The 24,292-nt window shown below is 36.9% G+C and overlaps 1 protein-coding gene across 2 annotated transcripts in view; it reads left to right on the top strand.

Moving 5' to 3' along the window:
• The window catches only part of LOC129763160 (elongation of very long chain fatty acids protein AAEL008004), a 213,991-nt gene that overhangs the window by 21,111 nt on the left and 168,588 nt on the right, over nt 1-24,292 (top strand). For both annotated transcript variants that reach the window (XM_055762074.1, XM_055762033.1), the window contains one exon: nt 21,228-21,273. The gene's annotated coding sequence lies outside the window, so the exon portion shown is untranslated. The remainder of the gene's footprint in view (nt 1-21,227; nt 21,274-24,292) is intronic.

Genomic DNA, 24,292 nt, shown 5'->3' with positions numbered 1-24,292 from the left:
AATTAAATTTCAGGAACAATTATTTTATATCTTTCAAAATATGATCCACTTCAAGCAATGTGCCAATGCTTGACCCAATCCTCCATGCATTTCTGGTAGACCGACGAAGGGATATCTTTTAGTTACCTCGTCACATTCTCTTTGATCTCCTCGATCGACTGAAATCTCTTTCCACGAAGTAGCAAGTTCAACTTGGGGAACAAAAAAAGCCGCACGGGGCCATATCAGTTGAATACGGTGCATGCTATAATTCAGTACGATTCGGGCTCGGTGCGATGACGCGTTATCATCATGCAAAATCCAAGAATTGTAGACCCACATTTCCGGTCGTTTGCGACGTACAGATGATCGGATGGCTAAAACCTGACAGATGTGCGTCTTAAGGTCATATTAACACAAGAAAAAAAAAACGGTTCCCGCATGTACGGTACGTTTAAATTAAAAAAAATTATGATAGTGTATGACATTATTACGATGCTTCTTATACCGATATACCATCTAATTCGACAATGACACATAACATGTATACGATATACGTATATATTGCCGCATATAACTATGTCACGGAATTAAATAAATATTACTTGGCTTGCATTTTATACAATTTCAGATACACACGATGTATACTTTGATTGATATCATATGCGATTGTGATTTGATACGATATTCGACTTAACATGTGCCAATGTTCCCTGTAAACATAAAATCGTATAATTTTGTGTAAATCGTATATGATATCTCGTATTACCGTATTATGTCAATTGGTATGAATGCAAAAATACGACTTTATATGTCATTGTCAAAGTAAAACGTATATCTTTAAAACAAGCGTCCTAGTATAATTAAGTACGACATTAAATGCATAATATGGCATATATACTGTTATCTCAAAAAACTTTTTTTTTTTGTCAAAAAATCGACTTTTCACATAGAAAAACAACAGAGCGAAAAAGTTCATTTTTGATGAAATTTTTTTTTTCGAGATAACAGTAATTCTCAACGTTTCATGCGGTTCCAAGACTTTTGGCATAATTTTTTTTTAAACCCCATGTTTGGATTGCAATGGCCGAGAGAAAAACTTCTCTGCAGCGTATTTCTCGAATGCGCTAAAAAAATTTTAGTCTTATCTATAAGACCTATTTTATTTTCTCCGGCACGGATTTAAATTGCCGCCTTCACTTCAAGACATCAATCGGAAAAGTCCTGGAAGTACTTGGAACTACGCGTATATTCAACATAGCGAAAATCTCTTGAATAAATTGACGTGTTTTATTTCGCCTAACTGTTAATTAATGAGTAAAGGAATGTTATACACTCCGATTTCATGTACTTCCCACTTGGGTGTTTTTTCGATTCTCAAAAAACTCACATTTTGACGTTTATAGCACTAGTAAATGAAGTCCGATTGAGCTAATATTTTGCATAGGGTATTTCATCGTGTAAATCAACATTTCGCTGTAAGTCCCGTATGAGAAATCGAGATTGCAGTTTTTTATTGACTCCCTAAACCAGACGTTTTGCCGCGTATTTCGAAAAACGACTATGAAACGACGAAAAGACGGTGTATCAGAATGTCGATTTTTTTTTTACAAAAAAGAGATGAAAGTAGATTTTGGCGTTTCATACAATTTAAAGACATCTGGCATAAAAAAAAATGTTTTGAAAACCCCGATAGAATGTACGCACGCGAATATACCAGCGAGCGAATATATCAGCAAGGTCTGCAGAAGCTTCAGGCGTCGTTTCAAGGTGGTAGTCGATGGAAATATGGATAGATTACGCGTCACCAATAATTTTTTTCAAACCATTTTTGTTAAAAGATAGCAGTTGGTGTTTAAAATGTGAAAAAAAAATTAATTTAATTAATTTTTCTCTGACACATGGTTTATTTTTTAATCCAATGAACCTACTTAAAAATCGATACTATTATAGATACAATATGGTAAAATTATGATAATCATGAGGCAGGTTTTCGCCAATCAATCTCGTATAGCCTTCGGCTCAAACGGTCTTTGAACCGTTCCACAGGCTGTCAATTGAACAGCGATCAACAACGCGCATTCTTATTTGGTGGACACTTGAAATCGAAAGTAAATACCAATGGCACAGAGGAACACTATTTCCGGCTCTGTTTGAAGTGTAAAAAAATTCGGAAAGGAAGCTTTCAACTGGGTTGATAAGTTGACAGGTGGAACTTAGGAACCGTTAGATCCCTCAGCGTGTTAACTCCCTTTCCAAGGTCCACTAGGTCCACTATTGGTCCAGCGGTGGATGATATGCTAAGAGTGAGTTTTGACGAAGGCTGTGTCACTGACCGACTGCAAATAAACGGAACAAACAAATGTTCGATGAAATGTTGTCCAAAAATGCCGGTTGATTCCATCGAAAAACTTAATACACACACATACATTTTGTCAGAGCTAGTAAGCGTAAACAAGAAACGAAAATATTGCATACATATAAAAAAGTTCTACCGGACAAATCCACAAGACCTAATTAATCAATTGTGGTAACCAAATCAGGGTAAAAACAACTATCGGTCGTGTAAATTCAACGCTCAATTGTTTTACCAGTTTGTCGCTGACTACATCTGACCGATCTTGACACTGCCAAGCAGCTACGAGGAAGTACTCGGATGCCGCTAACGGATAGTTTACTCTTCCGCCTTCACTTTACCGGCTTTACATTTGTTCTAAATAATTACCGGACACACACCACCCTGTTTCGCTACGCAAAAAAAATCTAGATCACTCCATGTAGCCGAGGCATTTTGCGAGTAGTACCCGCCTGACGGATACAAAGGACGACCGGTCAACGGGGCGATTCACCTCCAGGGCTTTGCGCCCGCAACCGCTGCTGCTGCGGCCGCTGCATATCTACGCGATGTGCGTGTTTGCGTTGCGTAAACTCAAGGTCTGCTCGCTGGAAACTTCCCTGTCAAACACAGATGTTGTTTGCCCGTTGTAAATACAAGCGAACGACGTTTGATTTGGAATGAATCTTTGGGCTCTCGCTAAGGAGGCACTTTTGATTTTTCGACTGCGAACTTTAGGACTTTTGAACCGGTTCTGCAGGTTTTTTCTCTCTCTCTCTCTACTTGCTGTCGAAACTCCATTTGAACGCGCGGTCGAGCAGGTCATACATCACCCACCCAGCCACTTCGGTGGCCAATGACCGTAATGTCACGTTCACTATCGGTTTAGTGAACTCAAAATAGTGACACCTGCAAACAGTCCACTCCTTGTTGTCCGTAGAATCGCGGAAGTGTTTCCCGCTAACGGGATTTTGACCATCAATAATCGAAAGATTGCCTCTTGATTTTTTCATCTGTCTAGTTTGCATGAACAGATCGCATCTTTTCCGGCCAGCTGCAGCAGACGGATGATGTCATGTTCCGATTGTTTTCACACATAAACCGCCCAAAATAATAAAATATTGAATGGAGAAAAAATCAAAATCGTTCGTGTATACTTTTTTTTTTGCATCAAATGTTCGGTGGTTGCATATCAGCCGTTGTCTTCTTCAGCGAAACCAGCATAACTGGTTTCGAATTGCGACAGAATCCCACCGATTCCGATTCTTGAACCAGTAGTTCCGGTTTCGAGCAGCTGTTTGCGCAGCGATTAGCCACTACACACTATTCCGGGAGAAGTCCTTTCTCCGGGATAAATTCTCGCTCAAATGTAGAATATGGATGCAATTCGAGATTCGCAATCCGATTTCGGTGATACATATGATTCTGTGAACGTAGTATTTTTAGAAACAAATACTAATCGCTAGAGTGCGAGATCTGAATAATGCACAGTGGTGTACTTGTTTGTTGCACATTATTGCCGTTCGGAAAATTTTACCCATCTGCAGAACAAAATTTAATGATAAATATTATCCGTGGAGGTATGCCCGGGGATCGTAGCCTGGCCCTGTGAGTTTCTGACGAGTCCCCAGAGATAAACATTCAGCACTCAGCTCGAATATTTCCACACCAACCGTATATGATTCGAATATGATCCGAAATTGCTTTTCTATCCAAAAAAAAAATAAACCCCTATTTCTACTACGTAGAATAAAACAAAAAATTACTTTTGTTCCTCAATGGGTACTTCCAGGGTATGACATAAAAGAATCCACTGCATTGTTTATTAAAAAAAAAATAAATAAGAACAAGCTTTGGCATATTCTCCACGAGGTTCCGGAGGTGTTGGAGATCCAGCTTGACCCAAGCCTTCTTCAATGCAGCAAAACAGTTTTGCTTGTTCGTAACGTCAGTTTTGTTCACCTTGTTGTCAAAATTGTCCATATGTTACCAATAGAATTCAAGTCGGGGCTTTGAGGGGGCCAGTTAGTTATCCTCCAGCCCCATTTTCAGCATGGATATTTCGGGCTCTCGCGCAAAATTTTGAGGTAATCGGCACCACACCATGATGTTTCCAACACTGTGATTCATAGACGGTTGTATATGCCGATCCTGGAGGGCCCCGTCGCTCTTCGGCCACATTCGGAGTCACCTTTTCTTGTTAAACAACTAAAATTTGGACTCGTCCGATCAAATAACGCGCTTCTAGAACTCCAGTGTCCCCTCGCAAACTGAAGTCGTTTTTTTGTTGGCGTTGCTGATCATCGGTCACTTTTTCACGAAGTAGTTCTTCAGGTTCCGTTCCACCAAGCGTCGTCGTATGGTGCGATAGGAAAGGTTCAGATCCAACCTTCCTTTAATCGCCCGAAGGGTCGTTCAAGGGTTTTTTCTTTGAATCTCGGATGACTAGCGTATTCGTTCTTGCATCAGTCTTACGTTTCGTTTACTGCCGAGCATATCTACTTTCGAATTACCAGCTGAACAGCACCACGGCTCACCCCATACTTCTCAGCAATGTTTCGTTGAGACTCCTTACGTTGGAAATCACACACAATTCGGACCTGTGTGCGGATTTACTTTCCACCCATACTCCGGAAGCTTCCTCAGTGTCAAAACACGTCACTACGCACGTAAAATTAACTAAACAGCTACGAAAATTATGTTTATGTTAGATGTAAACAATCAGCTGTCAAAACCGAGGGGGGCATCGATGAAGAAAACACGGTAAAACAAATTTATTCAAGTGGATTTTCTTAGGACATACCCTAAAAGTACCTATTTAGGAACAAACGTCATCAACGATATTGGAATGACAAAATGGTCTACTAATTACTCACTTTTACTTTCAGCTAAGAATAGAAATTATATCATTGAAAGAAGTTCATTCATTTTTTTCTGTGAACGGACGGAAGTTTATGGTAGACACAATATTCTAATGTTTGTTTTGTTCATCGTGACACCACCGAAGTAAACCTTATCTATCTCACCGGTCCTTCGGATTGTAATTAAAAAAAAAAAAAAAATGTGCCTAGAATTTGGAAAGAGGGGCTCTCAATGATAATGGTTTTTGAGAAAGGAATAGATACTCCAGTATTAGAAGTTATATCTCTGGTTCAGGTCGGGTATTTATCGTACGTAAATGAAATATACTGAGACTTTCAATCGGAAATTTAGAAAAAACATTTGGATTTAATATTGAGGATGAGACACATTGAAACTTGTTTTGAGTCCAAAAAAATTTTTTTTTTCGAAATCTAATAAAAATCAGTTTGAGCACAAAGATCGAAGGTTTCTACTAGAACATTTCGCTTCGCTCTGAATAAACATTTCTGGTGTCTAATTTCAGAGCTGTCTCTGCCACTTATATTTTTGCGTTTGTATGATCGTGTTCCAAGTACAATTGAACTCTTTTGACCCTTCATAAGGCTGTGGAAACTAGGCAAAGAATTGATTTCAACTCCAGACAACAAAGTCCTTACATGAGGAAGATCACATGTTTACCTTTGATAAAAAATAAACTATTGAAACAGCTGAAAAAATCGTTATAATATAGTTGCCACTGCCCGTTAAATCCAAAAAACATTGTTTTCCGCTGCCTTGTAAGCTCATTTTACTGCACCTTTGATTAGGCAAAAATTAAAACAATATTTTCTAGTGCAGGGACCTGTTTTGTTTTGTTTTGACTTACAAAAAAAAATGAATTTTTGGTCAAAAAACAGCATTTATTTTGCACGTTTTTACAAGAAATTCCAACTGAAAAACTATAATATCTACAAAATTCTCGTCAGAAAATGAAATGCTGAAAATTGTTGAAATGTGAGAAATTTATATAGAAAAATTCAATTTTGTTCTTAAAAAAAAAATACATATGAATAGTCCTTATAATTTTCAATTAGTCACCCTTACATCGGAAGATGGGCACATTTACACGGAAGACGTTTTTCCAACATCAACTTTTTCATGTTTTCTTTCAAAAAAATGACAACTAATACTAATATTATTTAAATTCAAGATAGCGATATAGCGTTTTCGCCAAAGTTTTAGATCTTATCAAAATATGTACTTTTGTCGAAGACATTAACTTTTTATCTTATTGTAAGAGATATTTATTTTTTTCAGAATTAAAAAAAATATTTTGTAAGAAGAAATGAATTTAATTTTTTGAAATATTTTTTTTCAATTAAATTTAGAAGAATAGATTATATATTTTAGAATTCAGTTGCATTTGCTTGATTAATTCTCGAGTAACGTAGAAATTTATGTTTCATTTGTATGACAGCCGCCCTTAGAGGGGGGTGGAGTATCTAACCACCATAGAGAGCCACCCCTTAGAGAGGGGGGAGGGGTCTCAAACTATCATGAAAACCTTCCCCGGCCCCAAAAACCTTCTTCTTGTCTTCTTGAATGGCGTTAACGTTCCCCGTGGAACTTTTGCCGTCTCAACGTATGCATTAACTAGCGTCATTTATTAATACTTAGATGAGATTTCTTAAGCCAAATAACACGCCTTGAATGTATTCCGAGGGGCAAGCTCTTGAATACGCGTGACCACAGTGCAAGTCGAAGGAAATTCCTTTGACGAAAAATCCTCCGGCCAGAACGGGAATCGAACCCGAACACCCGGCATGATAATGTGAGACGCTAACCACTCGGTCACGGGTGCCCAAAAACCTCTACATATCAATTTTCATGTCGATCGGTTCAGTAGTTTCCGAGTCCATAAGAATCAGACAGACCGACAGACTGAAATCCATTTTTATATACCGTTCCAAATCATATTTCGGATGCTTAAGGCATATGATGCAGAAAACAAATCTAAACTTTATGCACAGGTATTATTTGGTAGATATTTTTGATAAATTAGTTCAATATGCTTTTAAGCTTCCTACTTTGGTACCTATTTGATTGAAAACATAAGAAAATCATCGAATGCTTTTCAAATGAAACGAATAAGAATCAAACTTCGGACACTAAATCAAATTTCGGACAGATTGAATTCAAATTTCGGACACTTTATTTTGTAATTTTATGGACGAAAATTACATTACATTTGATTATATTTTATAGTAAACTGCAATACACTTACCAAGCAATTACATTAAACTGTTAACGATGATGAGAACTGATGAAATACGGGAGAAATTTTAATATTTATGAACGGGTAAATTCTACGTGCTCACGCTAAACAAACGTCAAACACAAACGATAATGAGTGGTGCTATTGGTTTTTTTTCCTACTATGTAATAATCCAAATGTTATTCTCAAATAAAGTGATAGTGAAACCACGGAATCACTCTAAAGAAGCAATTGTGATATCAAATTCATAATTATATCATCAGTGTATGAAGCAATTCAAGATATTAGAACAAAGTGTCCGAAATATGATTCAAAACGGTATTAAGATAATTCCCAGAATTTAAAAAAAATTGAGAAAAAATTTCGAATTTTTGGGGTTTTTTGGCGAAAAATCTCAAAAAAAATAATTTTTTTGGCGAAAAATCTCAACTCAAAAGCAAAAGTTTTAGATCTCATTAAACTCTGGACTTTAAACGAAGGCGTCATCTTTCTATCTTGTAAAGTTTCTGAAATATATGGCATTTTCATTTTCATTTTGAAAACTTCTGAAAAAATAATGTTTTACTCGTAACATTTTTATGTGTACTTCTCGCGTTTTACATGTTCTTAACGTGTTTCCGAATAGAAAAAAAAAAGTTGAAGAAAGTGTAAATCGCGATAATATCGTGATTGTAAATGTTTAACTCGTACAATGATACAGACTTGATTATATACTGACTCGATTATATATGATTTGATTATATACAATTTTGGACTCGATTTTATATACAGTTGGAATTTTTTTTTTCATATTTCAAGTATGACTTATTTTAAGAAAAAATACAGTATTTCAACGTTGAAGTGAAATTTTGTTGACATCATTTTGAAGATTTTGGTTGAATTAATACCAGTAAATGTTTATAACGATATTGCAGCGAAATTAAGAAAGATAGAAGATGAGTGGTTAAACACAAATTATAGAACGGTTTCAGAGCTTTTATTTGGTTGATAGAAACAATCTTTTTTTTTATGAATATTAATAATAACACCTTCAGAACCACTATCTTTTAAGTTTTTAACATCCAAAATGTTATTTAAATCCACTACTCTAAATGTTTCACAATTATATCCTGTACTGAACCTTCTCATCTTTCCAGTGGGAGCAACAGAATCGTCGTACGTACGTAATTTTTGAAGTAGAGCCAATTTAAGGCAAACAGTACCATGTTTCCATAAGTTTCCCGCAAAGTCATTGCTTGTCATTGCAAAGCTTTTCTGTTGTACTCGAACAGATTCTAGCCACATTTTTTTTTTCTATTCTTTTCTTCAGTGTTTATTTTTTACTTCAAATGCTTATATGTATCTTTCCTTCTACTCTTTCTCTGCGTTCAATTGTTGCTCTTTGAACTTTGACTTTGGCTTTTAGCTCTCTACTCTCTACTCTTTACTTTATTATCTCTTCTATATTATATTCTCTTTTCTATCTACTCTCTACTCTTCATTTTCTACTGTCTACTTTCTACTCTCTGCTCTCTACTCTAATATTATGAGTAGAGAGCAGAGAGTAGAAAGTAGACATTTTTTCTTGAAATAAGTCATATTCGAAATATAAAAAATATATTTTTTCGAACTGTATAAAATCGAGTCTAAAATTGTATATAATCGAATAATATATAATCGAGTCCGACCTGTATATATAAATAAGTTGAAGTTGATAAATTTTATAACGAAAATTTATAAATACTTTTTTTTATCCGCGAGCGGATGATCCGCTGTGCGTATTATCCGCGAGAGCGCGCTTCATAGTAATTCTATAGAGCTTCCAGAAATTTGTCAGTACGAGGAAGGCACTCACTCTTTTATTTTGGTCATGGCTTTCACGTTATCTGACCATTGGTGTACACGACCTTACATATGGTATATTGATTTATGTATTAATAAAACATAGTTTTCATGCTGAAATATTTTTATTTCGTGTTTACATCTCATTTTTAGTCTATAATCGCGTTATCCGCGATTTTCGTTATTCGCGGTGACCTAGCCAGACTGTTTCGCGGATAATCGGGGTTCCACTGTATACCCAAACTCATCCGCATTTTTGGCATATGGTCGAAAAATTTATTCCGCACTCAAACGGTTAAGGGTATCATACAAAATCGTTAGTGGTAAATGAAAATGAAAAATTAATAGCATAATCAGAAATTACGAATGGTGGGCAATTATTTATTTACATCGATCACTGTGTATGATTTAGTCATAATTTGGAGGATTTCGGAATCAGCACGCCAGCGATCAAAGCTAATAAGGTTAATTGCGTATCAATTTCCAAGCGTTTGATATTTCCTAATTTGCCTCGAGAATTATATAGAGAAGAAAATTTAAAGGCCTTGGACATTGTTCATACTTCCGTAGCTTTCCAACCGAACCAAGCCGAACTGAGAAAATCTAAGGTTCCCTCAGTGTCAATCCGGCAATTAGTGATTATTAAAAGCAGGTTTGACACACAAGCTCCGTGTTCGACGAAGAGATCGTCGTTTGGGGGGTCTATTTGCTAATCGCGCCGCCGTTTGTTGAAATCAGAGGAGGATGACAAGTCTCGCGTAACATCGAATGCTTTGTATTTTTCTTTATTTTTCTCTCTCTCTCTTTTACTGGTGCCCTCGTCCATCGTATGTGAATATTTTAACAATGATCATTGATCGATCAATCGCGTCGTGTTGTTTGGCAGTAAATTGCGCATACACAGTCGGTGGAATGGTGTATTAAGGTTCGCGGGTTGACAGAGAGTTCAGTTTGTGTAATTTATTCCGTTTCAGTTTCATTCGGGAATTATTGGGAGGTCGATAACTTATCCGATCCGTGCGTAGCTTCCAAGTTCCCAAGAAGTACAGAAAAATCAGCTCACTACCTAAGAAATTCACTCTTAATCATGATCACAATCCACACGGAGCACGTGATCTGGGCGTACAATTTCAGTGCGACAGACTTTGGATTTAGATTTTCCGCTAGAATTACAAGTTGAAATTCCCCCGTGTACCGAAGTGACGATCGCGAGACCAGAATACGATCCCGCAATGTTTCATCATCTGTCGGTCCAGCGCCCTTGAATACCAATCAGAAGAAGACTCTCCTGTTTATTCATGCGTTCTAATATGGGGTTTTTGAAGAGTGTCAAGTCATCGGTACTACTCAGTGTGTATCCGGTTCAGATCTTCGCCGTTATGAGACGGCCCTAGCAGCAGTTTGCCACCTTTTCCTAGTCAATCTAGAAATGCTAATTATGTTTCCCAGCCTTGAAACGCGAAACACGAAACGTGGCTGACCGAGAAGAGGCCATTTGTAAAGCGCCCTTTTGTGTTCGCTCGATCATAATGACTCTATTGCCGAGTGCGCGTGGAATTGTTTTGCATTCCCTGCATTCCAGCTAGACAACTTGCACTTTTGCGGTTGTGTGTCTCCGCCGTGGTGTGATTATGATCGTCGTAGCATTGGGAAATAACACCGACCGCCGGTCCCCACCATTATGGTGTGTGGTGTGTGCGCTCTTGCGCCTGCGGCCAGTTTTATGAGTAGCCATCGTCAAATCGACGAGCTGATCGAATGCGCATAATATGAATTCAAACGGCGATCTGGGTTATTACTACGAAGGGAATTGTGAGCGTGTGGCTTTTTAATTGGCCCGAAGCCGCAAACAGCGCGTAAAATTTGGAATAATTGACATTCTTGCCCTGTTTTTGGGAGCACCGATTGCGTTGGGACAAAATCACTGACTTTTCGTACAATACTACTGGCAGAGAACAAGAGAATGCAGAACTTGTCTTAAAGTATGAAGCCAGAATCTTGAACGGACCAGAACCCAGACGAATGATAAGTATAATAGTTGATGAACACTGATCAGAATGACAGTTGAGATCACTGCATCTTCATTTCCAATCAAACACTTTATATCCAACCCAAACAATCTATTGTGAAAAACTTACATGCTGTAATATTTGGAGTCGAATTACAGGGTCTTTCAGATTAAAACATCACGCTACAAAATTTTAATAACTTCTACAAAAGTGAACCGATTTTTATTTAAAAATTGTCAGCGGTTGTATCCAGGACACGACCGCATATTTTCGACGTAGAACTACGCAATTATATTATCCAATCCACTTGTTTACCACTTCGAACATTATTTTAGAATGCATCGAAATTTTTGTAATAGATTATGTTCTTCGTTACTAATAAATATGATGAACGTCCTTTTACGTTTGATATGATGCCTAGGACTACCAAAATATGTGAACGAAAGAATTGTCAAACGATCATTGTATTTTACGTTTCCCTCTGAAATTATTGCATCTCTCATGTTTACGTAGTTCTCGAACCGCGAAAGTCCATCCACGAAAGTATCTACAATCACGATTTTCCCAGGCTTCTCAGTTGGAAAGTACGTTTAAGGGAAACATATTTCAGTCCGCACAACGACAAGCGAGTACAAAAGTACTCAACACCAAAAGAATACCCCCGACTTGCATGTATTTGCAAAGCGGATTCCCCTAGGCACATTAATTTTGAAGTCCGTGATAGGGAAACACAGTGTGAAAAAAATACTGACTTGCATGTTCTGACAAAGCGCATTCCCCCAGGCACATTGATTTTGAAGTCCGTGTTAGGGAAAGACTGCTCGGTGGGAACAAAAATACCCCCGACTATATTTGCAAAGCGGATTTCCACAGGTACATCGATTTTGAAGTCTGTGTTGGGGAAACCGTAAGGCGGGCCAATCAAAACATGACAGTTAGGGCGTTTATATAACGCTTGACATTTTACAGTTATTCAACTGTTTATCTCATGGAAAATAACATTTTATCTATTGTGATAGACGCGTAGATATATTTCCTATCAATTGATGCAAACATCTTTCCGATCTGTTAAGAAATGTTCGAGTTATAAGCATTCGGAATCTTTCATTTTTTCCTGCTTGTTCTGTGTTTAGGTTCTCATTTCACCCCCATATACTCCGGTTAGACGTAGTCCCACGCCAAAATACGGGTAGGATTAGCAAACAAATTGGCAGAACAAATGTATGGGAAAAAAGGAAGTTCTTCCAATTTTCATGAATTCAAACCGTTTAGAGATTAGCGAATTGTAATGTTTAGCATATCAAATTAATCTTAGAGAATGTCCGATTCCTTTGGTGTGCAAAGTATCAGAATTTGTTCGCTGTGAAAATAGTTATCAACCTTAACTTTATTTCACTAAAACGTGACCTGTTTTCTGATTTGGCACCCTTAATGAAAGACGTAGTTCTACGTAAAAAAAATCGAAAATAAACTTATTTTAGGACATTTTCGATGTGACCACCCCTTTTTTCGATAACGTATTTCGAACGGTGAATAAAATTCTTCATGCACAACTCTAACATTACGACTTCGATGCTGTTGAAAATCCGAGTTATTTCTTCTTTGAGTTTCTTCAAATTTGGTGGCTTATTAACATAGCAACGGTCCTTCACGTACCCCCAGAGGAAGTAATCGACGACGAGAAATGTTGAAATTCGTACCATAAGAGGACAAGGTTGCTCGAGTAATTCGATTTCACTAAAAATACACGTTCTTCTAAATTGTACATCTTGATACTAGAAGCCATCCGATCAGACTGAACAAGTAGCCGAATATTATCGTCCCGAAGTGGGGAATGCAGTGTTACCATCGACGGAACGAAAAAAAAATCTATAAGAAGCTATTTGATTTTTTTGTGTGAACGTTTAATCTTGGAGACCCTGTATTTATAAATTGTGAACTACACAGTAGCCATTTTTGGTGTAAGAGTTTTCCTTTTGTTCTTCCATCGTTCAGTAACCCGGACAGCGGAGTCAATTAATATGATCATTGTTGTATTATTTATAGCACAACAGCCCGATGTTTTCATTTTTGCCAGCTCTGCTTATATAGATGGAGAGAGGCCAGGAATACGACACTGAATCGATCTCCATCGGTGACGATTGTTGTGTGGACGCAGTTATTATAAAACAACACAAAAATGGTCAATTAAGGGCCCTGAGTTTTGAACTCACGCCGATCGCTTAATAAGCTTAGTCGCTTTTATTCAAAAACGTGCAAACGTAAATAAAACTGCCGTTTAAATTCAATTATGTTGGTGTTTCCTAGTGTGCAAATAAGCAAAAAAAAATATACAGAAGACAACAACCCGATGTGACTTGAACGTTCACTTTTGTAAACAATTTGATATACACTCTGTCCAACTTTTATAAGACCACCCTGTTCATATTTCGTTGCAACACTCACCGTTGAGAATTTCAACAAAATACATTCATACATTGTAGAATACTTAGAATAAAGTATATTTAATGTCAATTTCGTTCAAAAGAGTCGGGTGTTTATATGTTGCGCTCAAGTATGATAATTCCAGCTGTCCAGTTTCTATAAGACCATTTCAAAATTCATAAGTAGTAGTATTAATTTTTGTATCAAAATGTTTCGGAAATTGCGACCTTGGACTCTTCAATCGTGGTGTACCGTTTTCCATCAGTGTAGATTCTGCGTACAAGGATCCCCCTAATATTTCCAACAGGATTCAAGTCTGGAGAGCGAGCCGGCCAGTCCAAAAAATTAAGTTTTTGGTTCTTAATCCATAACTTTTGCTGCATAACTTTTTTGTTTCCTTGCTGATATGAATATGATATGATATGTCAATTTCTTGTGACGATATCCACGCAAAAACGGTAAGAGAGACGATTCCAGAACATGTATGTAATTTCAATTTGAAAGCTATCTTGAGCTTTCCGGTTGCACAGAATCCCGCCCAAACCATGCACGAGCCTCCACCAAAACTCCTGGTTGAAAAATACTGTTCCTTCTTCCGTAAATCACGCCTGTACCCGTTGAAACCATCAGTACAATCCTAATTGAACTGTTTTTCGTCAGTGAAATAACCTATACATTGAAGAATTTTTAGTTATATAGCAAAATGTACACCATACCATACATCACTGTCGGTTCATGTGAGTTTTGGCAAAACTAAAACGTCTTCCGATGAGAGATGGTGTAAGATGAGGAACTTTAACCTTTTGAACCCATTTTTATGTGAGGATTTTTTACCAAAACTTGACGAATTGTCACAAGAGTAACACTTAAATTGAAATATTGCTATTTACATAAGCGATTTTGAGGTATTCGAAGCTGTTCTAGCTATTTCCCGCTTTTTCCGGTCAGAGATCTTCGATTTACGTGGAGCTCCCTCCTTCTTACCGTATCCTTGAGGATTCGTCAAATAATTGAGCACTACTTGATGGGATCGTCCAATCCGACGAGCGATTTATCTGATATCACCATTTTCTTGGTGAAATGCATCGATTAGCCTTTCTTTTCTCTCCGTGAGCACTTCTCCCTTTGGTATTTTGTAGATTTATTGTTCCAAACAACTGTAACAACGGAAAAAACACAAAACCTTTGGTTTACGCTCAGCGCTTCCATATCTATATATATATATATATATATATATATATATATATATATATATATATATATATATATATATATATATATATATATATATATATATATATATATCTGTCTGTCTATCTGTCTGATTCTTATGGACTCGGAAAATACTGAACCGATCAACATAAAAATGTCCTGTAGGGGTTTTTGGGGCCAAGAAAGGTTGTCGTGATAGTTTGAGACCCCTCCCCCCTCTCTAAGGGGGGCCTGCCATACAAACAAAATACAAATTTCTACATTACTCGGAAATTAATCAAGCTAATGAAACCAAATTGGCGTATTGCGGTATCAGGGTGCAATAAATGTTTCTATGCTGGTTAGACACTCCACTCTTCTCTCTAAGGGAGGGCTGCCATACAAATGAAACACAAATTTCTGCATTACTCAAATCAAACTCAAATTTCTGCATTACTCAAGAATTAATCAAGCAAATGGAACCAAATTTTGCATGTGGAGGTTTTAGAGTGCAACAAATGATTCTATGGTGGTTGGTACTCCTCTCCCCTCTCTCAGGTGGAGCTGCCATACAAATGAAACACAAAAATTCTGCACAACTCGAGAATTAATCAAAAAAATTAAACCAAATTTGGCGTGTGGAGGATTTAGGGTGCAATAAATGTTTTTACGGTGGTTAGACACTCCACCCCCCTCTCTAAGGGGGAGCTGCCATACAAAATTAAACGAGGTCGATTAGAAGATCAATCAATGTACAGTTCTGCGATTGGACCCCTTGCTCATAGTATGAAAACGTGAATGTTTGAATGTATCGATGACAAAAAACAAATTTTGGGCGGGACGAAGTTTGCCGGGTCAGCTAGACCACATATGAAAATCATGCAGTGTATGAAAGTGACCAATATCAATACACTAGAATATAAGTTGAACCATTGTTTGTTTACAATGGAACAAAGCAGCCAGATCATCACCTGGTCTTATAGAAGTTGGACAGAGTGTATGTGGCCATACTCATTTTTACTCTTTTATAATTTAGAATATGCGACTATACTCATTTTTTCTCTTCATACATATTAAATGAAAATTCTTGCAAAACGAAAAACTTCTGAGAAAATGATTTTCAATTTACCCACATTTGGCATCCCTGATTATGTCATTGGCTTTATTTACATTATCGGTTGGTCTCAAGAACGAGTGTTGCTGAGTTTGGGCGTCGTGCTAAAATTACGTTGCGCGAGAATTAGGGAGAGGGAGGTTGAGGTTGAGGTGTCCGGATTTCTAGCGTTACGTAATTTGTGAACCACGCCTTAGAAACTAACTGTCCACCCAGCAAACATTAAATCGCATAACAAGCGTATATATAACATCATATGCCCTAAAATTTGATTGGCATATAATGCGCCTAACTGGCATATGCATGCAAAAGTGGAGGCCATATACATACATGGCAAATGCTTACCGAATTTGTTTGGATGAATATGCAACTTTGACCGGCTATAATAGCGATTATGTTGAAATTGAATTGCGATCTAATATGAATATATTCATGAATTGTCAATGCACCAAATACGAATTTTGCCATACTCATATACGATTTATTACAGACATGAAAAAATACAAATGGCGCAAAATATTTTCGTGAAATGTTTATTATAGCCTCAAGAATCGCCATTTTTATATATGAGTATTTATGTTTGTAGAAATAATAATTGTTTGATTGACTTGTGTTGGGAGTGGAATATGAATGTTTAAAATGACACAGATTGATGTTTGGTGAAAACTGCTCCGATGTGGGTTCGAACTCCGGTCGTCTGGATTATCATCCACCAGCTATCTCGCGCGGCTATCTGAAATTTAATTCAACAGCGGTTAAAACTTTCGAGTGCATCAGCTTTTCATTGACATTTCAATACGATGTAATATGTTCTTTATTAGGATCTAATATGATTTACTGTTTAATGATTTTCTTCAGCATGCAACACGATTTACTACAGTACTGAATCGATTTAAATTATACGATTATACGACCCACAAACTGCGTCAGCGTAATATACGCATATGATGCGGATTAAATATATTTTACGACAATGTACATCATGAAATTGTTGTTTTTACATTTTATGCGATTTCCAATATACACGATACATACTTTGATTGATATTATATACGATTATGATTTATTCGGATTTCTTGTAAGACTTGGCACGTGCAAAATTATACGATTTAATGTTTGCTGGGCAGCATCCAGCGAGGATCAAAGCAGAATTGGAAAAATATGTTTTCTTGAACAGTACAAGTGGTCTAATATAATAAATATAACAGGAAATGACGCTTAATTGCTACTATAGAGTGTTTCTGAGGAGTTTTCAGTAGTTTCATGTGTTATCACTTAGAAATCAAGATAATATGAACATATCTAGCTTAACCCATTAGTGCCCAGCGTATGAAATTCAATACGCAAAAATGCCCGTTTTTGAAAAACAAAAAAATGTTTTTGATGAAACTAAAGTGTTAAGCGCATTTTAAAAGATACTACATGACAATTTAGGAGTGTTTTTTTTTTGTTTCAGTGTCATTTTATCTGTCAATTTTGTTGTTTTGTTGTGTATTAAAGCTTGCAAAGTTTGAGTTTAATGGAGTCGCAAAGATAAACATAAATTTATCAAAGTTAGAATTTTAAAGGATTCTAAATTGCTTACATCTGTGGCACAACACTACTAGACGAGTTTAAAAAATGATATCTAGCAAAAAAAAAACGAAGAACAAATGAAACACAAATTTCTGCATTACTCGAGAATTAATCAAGCAATTGGAACCAAATTTGGCATGTGTAGGTTTTTGGGGCCAATAAACGTTTCTATGGTGGTTTGGTACTCTTCCCCCTCTCTACAGGGAAGAGGAGGGGGGGGGATTGCGATGAATAATTATTATTGCGCTAAATAACTCGAAAACTAATCAAGCAAATGGAATCAAACTTGGCACATAGAGGTTTTAGGGATCGATAAACGTTTCTATAGTGGTTCAACACTCTTCCCCTCTCTCTAAGGGAAGGCTGCCATACAAATGAAACACAAATTTCTGCATAACTCGAGAACTAATAAAACAAATGGAGCCAAATTTGGGATGTGAATGTTTTTGGGTACGAGGAATGTTTCTATATAAATAGAAATGGATCGCCGAATGTGTTGATATCAGCTAAACTCGAGAAAGAAATTGTCCGATTTAGGGCTGTCTTCATTCTATCATATTTTCTGTATCGAACATTCATTCCATGTAACGGAGAAACATGTTATTTGCAAGTGGATGAAAAATATTGCACGATAATTGTGTCTGAAAATAATCTAATATGAAATTTTATAGTAAGAAAAAAAATGTTAAAGGTTAGATTAGAAGATCAATCAATGAACTGTTTTGCAATTGGACCCATAAACGAGCGCTAAGTAAGGACCGTATCGTTAATTATGGGTACGCTCAAAACACAGCTTTATTTCAAATATTGCATTTATTTTTCAGTTCTGATATCAAAATATTGTATCTTATGAATGAAAGAAAGGAGTAACAGTAAAAAATAATCAAGATTCTGATTTTCGCGCCAATGATCGCACCTGCTTCTTGATGTCCCTCATTAGGTTCTGGACAACCGTCTCATCGACTTGTTTGCTCACATTTATCCAATCCTTTTTGAACTGCTCAAGGTCATCGGCTGCCTTGTCCTTCTTCCGCAGTCGTCCCTTCATCAAAGCCCAAAATTTTTCAATAGGTCTTATTTGCGGACAATTTGGAGGATTCATCTCCTTTTCCACAAAATCGACATTATTCTCGCGATACCAATCCAAGGTCAAACGTGCATAGTGGCATGATGCCAAATCAGGCCAAAATAGTGTCGGACCAGTGTGCTTTCGGATGAGCGGTAACACACGCTTTTGGAGACATTCTTTCCGGTAAATTTCACCATTCATATTCCCGAGAGTGAAGAAAGGAGATGATTTCATGCCACATTGACAAACAGCTTGCCAAACCAGCACTTTCTTACCGAATTTTTCGCAAAAAATTGACTTCTCCGCGTTCGGGACATCTGTTCCTTGCTTTACAGTGTAAAACTGTGCCCCAGGAAGAGTTTTGTAGTCCAGTTTGACGTAGGTTTCATCATCCATGACGATGCACAGTTCGCGTTTGCTTAAAATCCCATCGTAAAGCTTACGGGCACGGGTTTTCACGGAACTTGCCTGAATTTGGCTGCGTTTGGGACATTTTTGCTTTCTATATGCCTTCAGTGAGTTACGTTCTTTGGCACGTTGAACCATACCGATTGATGTTCCACACTTTTTTGCGCAATCCCGTATCGATAATTCCTTTTTTCTTTCAAATTGCCTGCAAATCTTTTTATCCAAGTTTGGCTTGGATGGCCCAGGTTTTCTGCCGCGACCGGGTAGATCCTTCAATGTATTATACATACCAAATCGCTGATAGCGTTTTGGACCGCATGGACGCTTACTCCTTCCGCCTTCGCCAATTTTCTCATTGATATTCCTGTTTCGGAGCAGTATCTGGTCACAATGGATTTTCGTTTTTCTTCTGTTAGCCCTCTCATGATTGCACTTTTAGGAAAAAACGATCTTTTAACAATGCTAACTGAACGCTAACTGTGTCAACAACAGGAGAAAAATAAACAGCTGTCAAAACAAGCTATAGTCTTTTTCAGACGGAGACTCTAAGGCGTACCCATAAATAACGATACGGTCCTTAAAAATACGTGGATGTGATAACGAAAAATAAATTTTGGGTGGGACGAAGTTAGCCGGGTCAGCTAGTATTCAATATAATAATAAATTGGATGAAAAGAAGATATAAAATTGCTATGAAGCCATGTGGTTATGGTAAACATAGTTTCCTAAATAATTGGTTCAGGCAAAAAAATGCACCAGGAAAAAATCGAACGAATAATATTGTTATCATTTCGTCATAACTAATATTGGGAAGCAATTTCAAAACAATAATAAATTTTGTGTGAAATCATAAAGATAACGACAGATTCATGGGTTCAAAATAATCTGTAGAAAAGCAGTTTAATTTACAGTTATGGTAACCCGGTTTACCACACATTGTCAGTCCAATAGTGAATATTCCTAATCCCGTTCCTGTTGAAATAGAACATAAACAGAAATCAACAGTCATTTTTCCGTTCAACGTGTCGTGTCATGTCATGGAGAATGGAAATGACAGAAAGCGGAAAGCTGTCAAAGCCATCAGGAGTCCGATGACAATTATATGAAACCAATATCACAGGTTGACTAAACTCGTGATTGCCACCGTATGCCACAGGCAAAATCTGTTACGAAATTGTGCCTTGATTCTTTTGAAAAGCGTAATTTTTTGTTATGTTTGTCAAAATTCAGATGGCGTTCGGCAGAACGATAAGCGCAAGTGCGGCGTTGTTGTGCGCGGGTGTCATTGCTTCGATTAGGTGTTTGCTTGGTTTGCATAGCGATGAAGAGCAAGCGACAAATCGAATCCAGCCAACGTGGCCAACGTTGGCCAATCCGGCGTGTTTCAATACGCATATGGGACGTGTTGTCCGCGCCGCTGCCCGGTTAAAATGCAACTCAACGAATGTGTTGACAGCAATGCTTGGTTCAAATATAATGGAGAAAAAAAAGCACGTAAAGTGGGTCAAATCGGTAGTTTTTGTTTTGGGGTGGTGACTTTGAAACACTTGAATCGGGTCGTTTCAATAGTTCGAAACATGGAACGTTTCATTGTCGAAGTTGTGATAAAATTTACCCCGGGGGGAATTGATGTAGCCTTACTTGGATCGCTGGGAAGGAGGTGATTCTCGGTCCCTGCGAGGAAACAAGATCTAATTGCATTCCCGGTGATAGGTGACTTGTGTAATGACAGTTTGCATTGCACTTTGAGAACCAGTTTGAACCACAAAAACAACAGTTGACAATCGCACAAAAACTGCTGATTCATCGGTGGCTCGGAACCGGCCCACCTCACGGCACCATTCCGAACTTGAACGACCTGCATCGGTGGTGTAAAAGACAGGCGTCGTTCCCCTTCGAAATGTTTCCCAGGGTGGGCCAGAACTGCAACACTTGATCCAAAGCTATTTGCAATAAATTAGAGAGAGAAGAAAAAAAAAGATGGAAATGCGCACGAGGCTCTCAAGATGCTGGGAGAAATATTGTTATGACGCTTATGCCACGCAATGTTACCCACTGTCGTGCGAAGGTTAACGCTGCATCATTGGCAATAATTTGTGCCGATAGTTAGGAAGATGATCTGTTGATAATCGATTTTTTTATTATTTGATTAATGATTTGAATCTTTTCTTCTCCTCACCTTGCAGATAAACGCCTCAGTTGAGGATAATTATCATCTAAATAGCGTTTGAGGTAAGTATGTGGCTATAAAAAACCAAATCTAATTACCCCACCATCCTTCACGAATCATCGCTACTAAATCATCATGACCCGATAAAATTTGAAATCACCCAGCAAATTTCAAAGATCCTCGAGGGGCTATTGTTGCGCACCTGAAGTCATCATCAACCAGTTTCTTGAACTTTCTAAAACCTGCGCAAAATTCTGGATTTTCTCCAAAACAAAAACAGGAAAAAAACAGTCAAAACTGGAAATCACGTCAATCGTATAAAATGATAACGCGAATGGCGAATATTTCGTATATATTAGAGACTCAACAGAGATACACGGCCTATTTGCATGTAAAATGGCGATTGCGAACTTTGGACCGATCTCATATGATCTGGAATATTCATGATACGGAAACTATTGTGAGTGAGTGTGGGATTTCAACTGTTTATGTATATATATGCATAGGAACTGGTTTTTCGGACTTCGGATCCTCCTTTTTTCGGATTTCATCCAGAAGGTTCCACCAGGGGGAAAATTCATATAAAACTCAGTATATGTTTTTTTTTCGTTTCTTTGAAATGGGGACTTTCGAATGCAAAAAGTGCAGTTTCTTTTCGCTAAGCTATAAAAAGGCAGAAGATCCGGGTTGAAGAACTGGTTTATGTCTCTTTTCCTCCTTAGATTTGTCAGAGATCAGAAAATTCAGTTTGGAAAGAAGTTTCGCAAAAGTTCTGCTCTTTTCAATACGGTTTAATGATTCTTCACATATGAACAGTATTCAGAGTGTGTGTATTTCGAGAATCTACGGAATTTTGTCATACTTATAATGATACAGTTCCAGTGGATTCCAAATCTACGTCATACAACGACACTATCCCACTCGTATGCGTATTGACGCAAATTTTTAGCAGAAACGTATATTTTCGGCGATATAATTTCACACATTCGTGCTCGTGTTTTCAATTCGGGACTCGAAGATAGAACCTTGTTTATGCTGAAGATTTTTTTCGCCTTAACTGAAAACTCTGGGTGTATTCAGGACCTCTCAATTAAGATACTGGAAATTATACGTCATATCGTGCTCCCGTGGCCGAGTGGTTAGCGTCACACTTTATCGTGCCGGGGGTTCGGACTCGATTCCCGTTCTAGTCGGGCGATTTTTCGTCAAAGAAATTTCTTCCGACTTGCACTGTGGTTACGCGTATTCTAGAAGTTGCCACTCAATACAATTGAAGGCGGGCTGTTTGGCGTAAAAACCTCAACTAAATACTTATAAAAATGACGCAAGAGATACAACGTTGAGACGGCGAAGTTGGTCTAGGAACGTCATGTCATTGAAAAATTACACGTCGGATTGACATTAACGTCATTTCAAAAATAGGGTGACCAAAATTTTCGATGAAATAAAAAATATAACTTTCTTATCTTTATAGATAGAGAAAAACATAGTTTAACAATGTTGTAGTCCCAGTTATTTGAGACATCTTTGTAGAACAAATTTTTTTTCTATTTCTTAAATAACCGGTATAGCGCATTTTTTCTAAGTTGCGTTAGGGTCACCATGAAAAAAACTGCTTATTTGCTCTAACTTTTATATTTTAAATTCTACATAAAACGGTCTTCGAAAGACTTTTAGAACATACTAATACCATTGGCCAAACATTCTGCGATTCTGATGTGATTTGAATCAAAAAAGTATTTGAAGACATGGTTAATACAAAACGTCGCGTAGCAAAGGTAGCGAAAATTTGTTGTTCGAAAAACTTTATCCTTGTGAAAGTGCTCATCTTCCGATGACTTGGGTGATTTGTTGGAAATTGTATGGTATGCTATTCATACCTATTTTTTCAAAATAAAAAAAAACTTGTTTTCGAAAAAAATGAATTTGAATTTTAAAAAATATTTTTTTTTCAATGATTTATTTTCAAAAATTTACTTGAGATTTTTTTTCATGAACTCAGAACTCTACCAAAATTTGTTTGAAAAAAAAAATTTGGCTGATAAAAAAATTATTTTAAAAATTAAAATTAATTTTTCTCAAAAACGTATTTTTTTAAAATTCTTAAAAAAAATTATATGAAAAGCTCTTACAATTTCCAACAAACCGTCCATACATTGGAAGATGGGCACTTTTACAGGGAAAACGTTTTTCTAACAACAACTTTTTTATGTTTACTTTGAAACAATTACACCAAAACCTTATATTTTTTAAAGTCAAGATAGCAATATACCGTTTTGTTTCAAATTCCGAACACTTAAGCTTTGACGGCCATTGAACAGTGTCTCCTTACTCAAAATGGTACTCTTTCGCGAAGTTAAATTGATTTTTGGATACAATAGAGCTTTCTTTTTAACCTGACTACAATAAAATTGATTTACAAATAAATATTCATGGCGAAAAACTAAAAATATGTTTAATGTATGTTTGTCTCAAATTCCGAACACCATTTCCGTCATATTTCGAACACTTTTGTCTCAAATTTCGAACAGCAAAGATGCATTTCTTAAAAAAATCATAACTTTTGAACTTCTCGACCGATTCATATGATCGATATATCAAATTAAAGTCAATTAGCTAGTCTTTTTTTGGAAAAACGTAATACTCGCAAAAAAATTTGGATTTTGCTTTCGTAATAATTGATTGTATTTGTTTTTTATAGTTTGCATGGTTTCGGAACCAAGGTCGCTATATCGGTATGGATACCTGTAAATGATGTTAACCCCTTCCCGTACGATTTGATTTTCGATAGAGCGAATGCAAATGCTCAATATTATAGATTATAGGCTGTATCGATACCTGTAAATGATGTTAAAATGAAGGCTATTATCCAAAGAATTTCAGGGTTTTGATTATTCAATTATTTATAACATAAAAGTTTAGTTAATTTATATTTAAAAATGAAGTGTTCGAAATTTGAAACTGTTCGGAATATGAGAAAAAACGGTTGTGTGTTCAACATAGTTTTAGATCTTATTAACATATGAACTTTTGTCGAAGACGTCAACTTACTATCTTTTATAATTTATTTTCTGAGAGTTC

Source organism: Toxorhynchites rutilus, chromosome 1 (assembly GCF_029784135.1).
Source record: "Toxorhynchites rutilus septentrionalis strain SRP chromosome 1, ASM2978413v1, whole genome shotgun sequence".
Lineage (NCBI taxonomy): Eukaryota > Metazoa > Arthropoda > Insecta > Diptera > Culicidae > Toxorhynchites > Toxorhynchites rutilus.
This window is presented reverse-complemented; position numbering and strand designations above follow the sequence as displayed.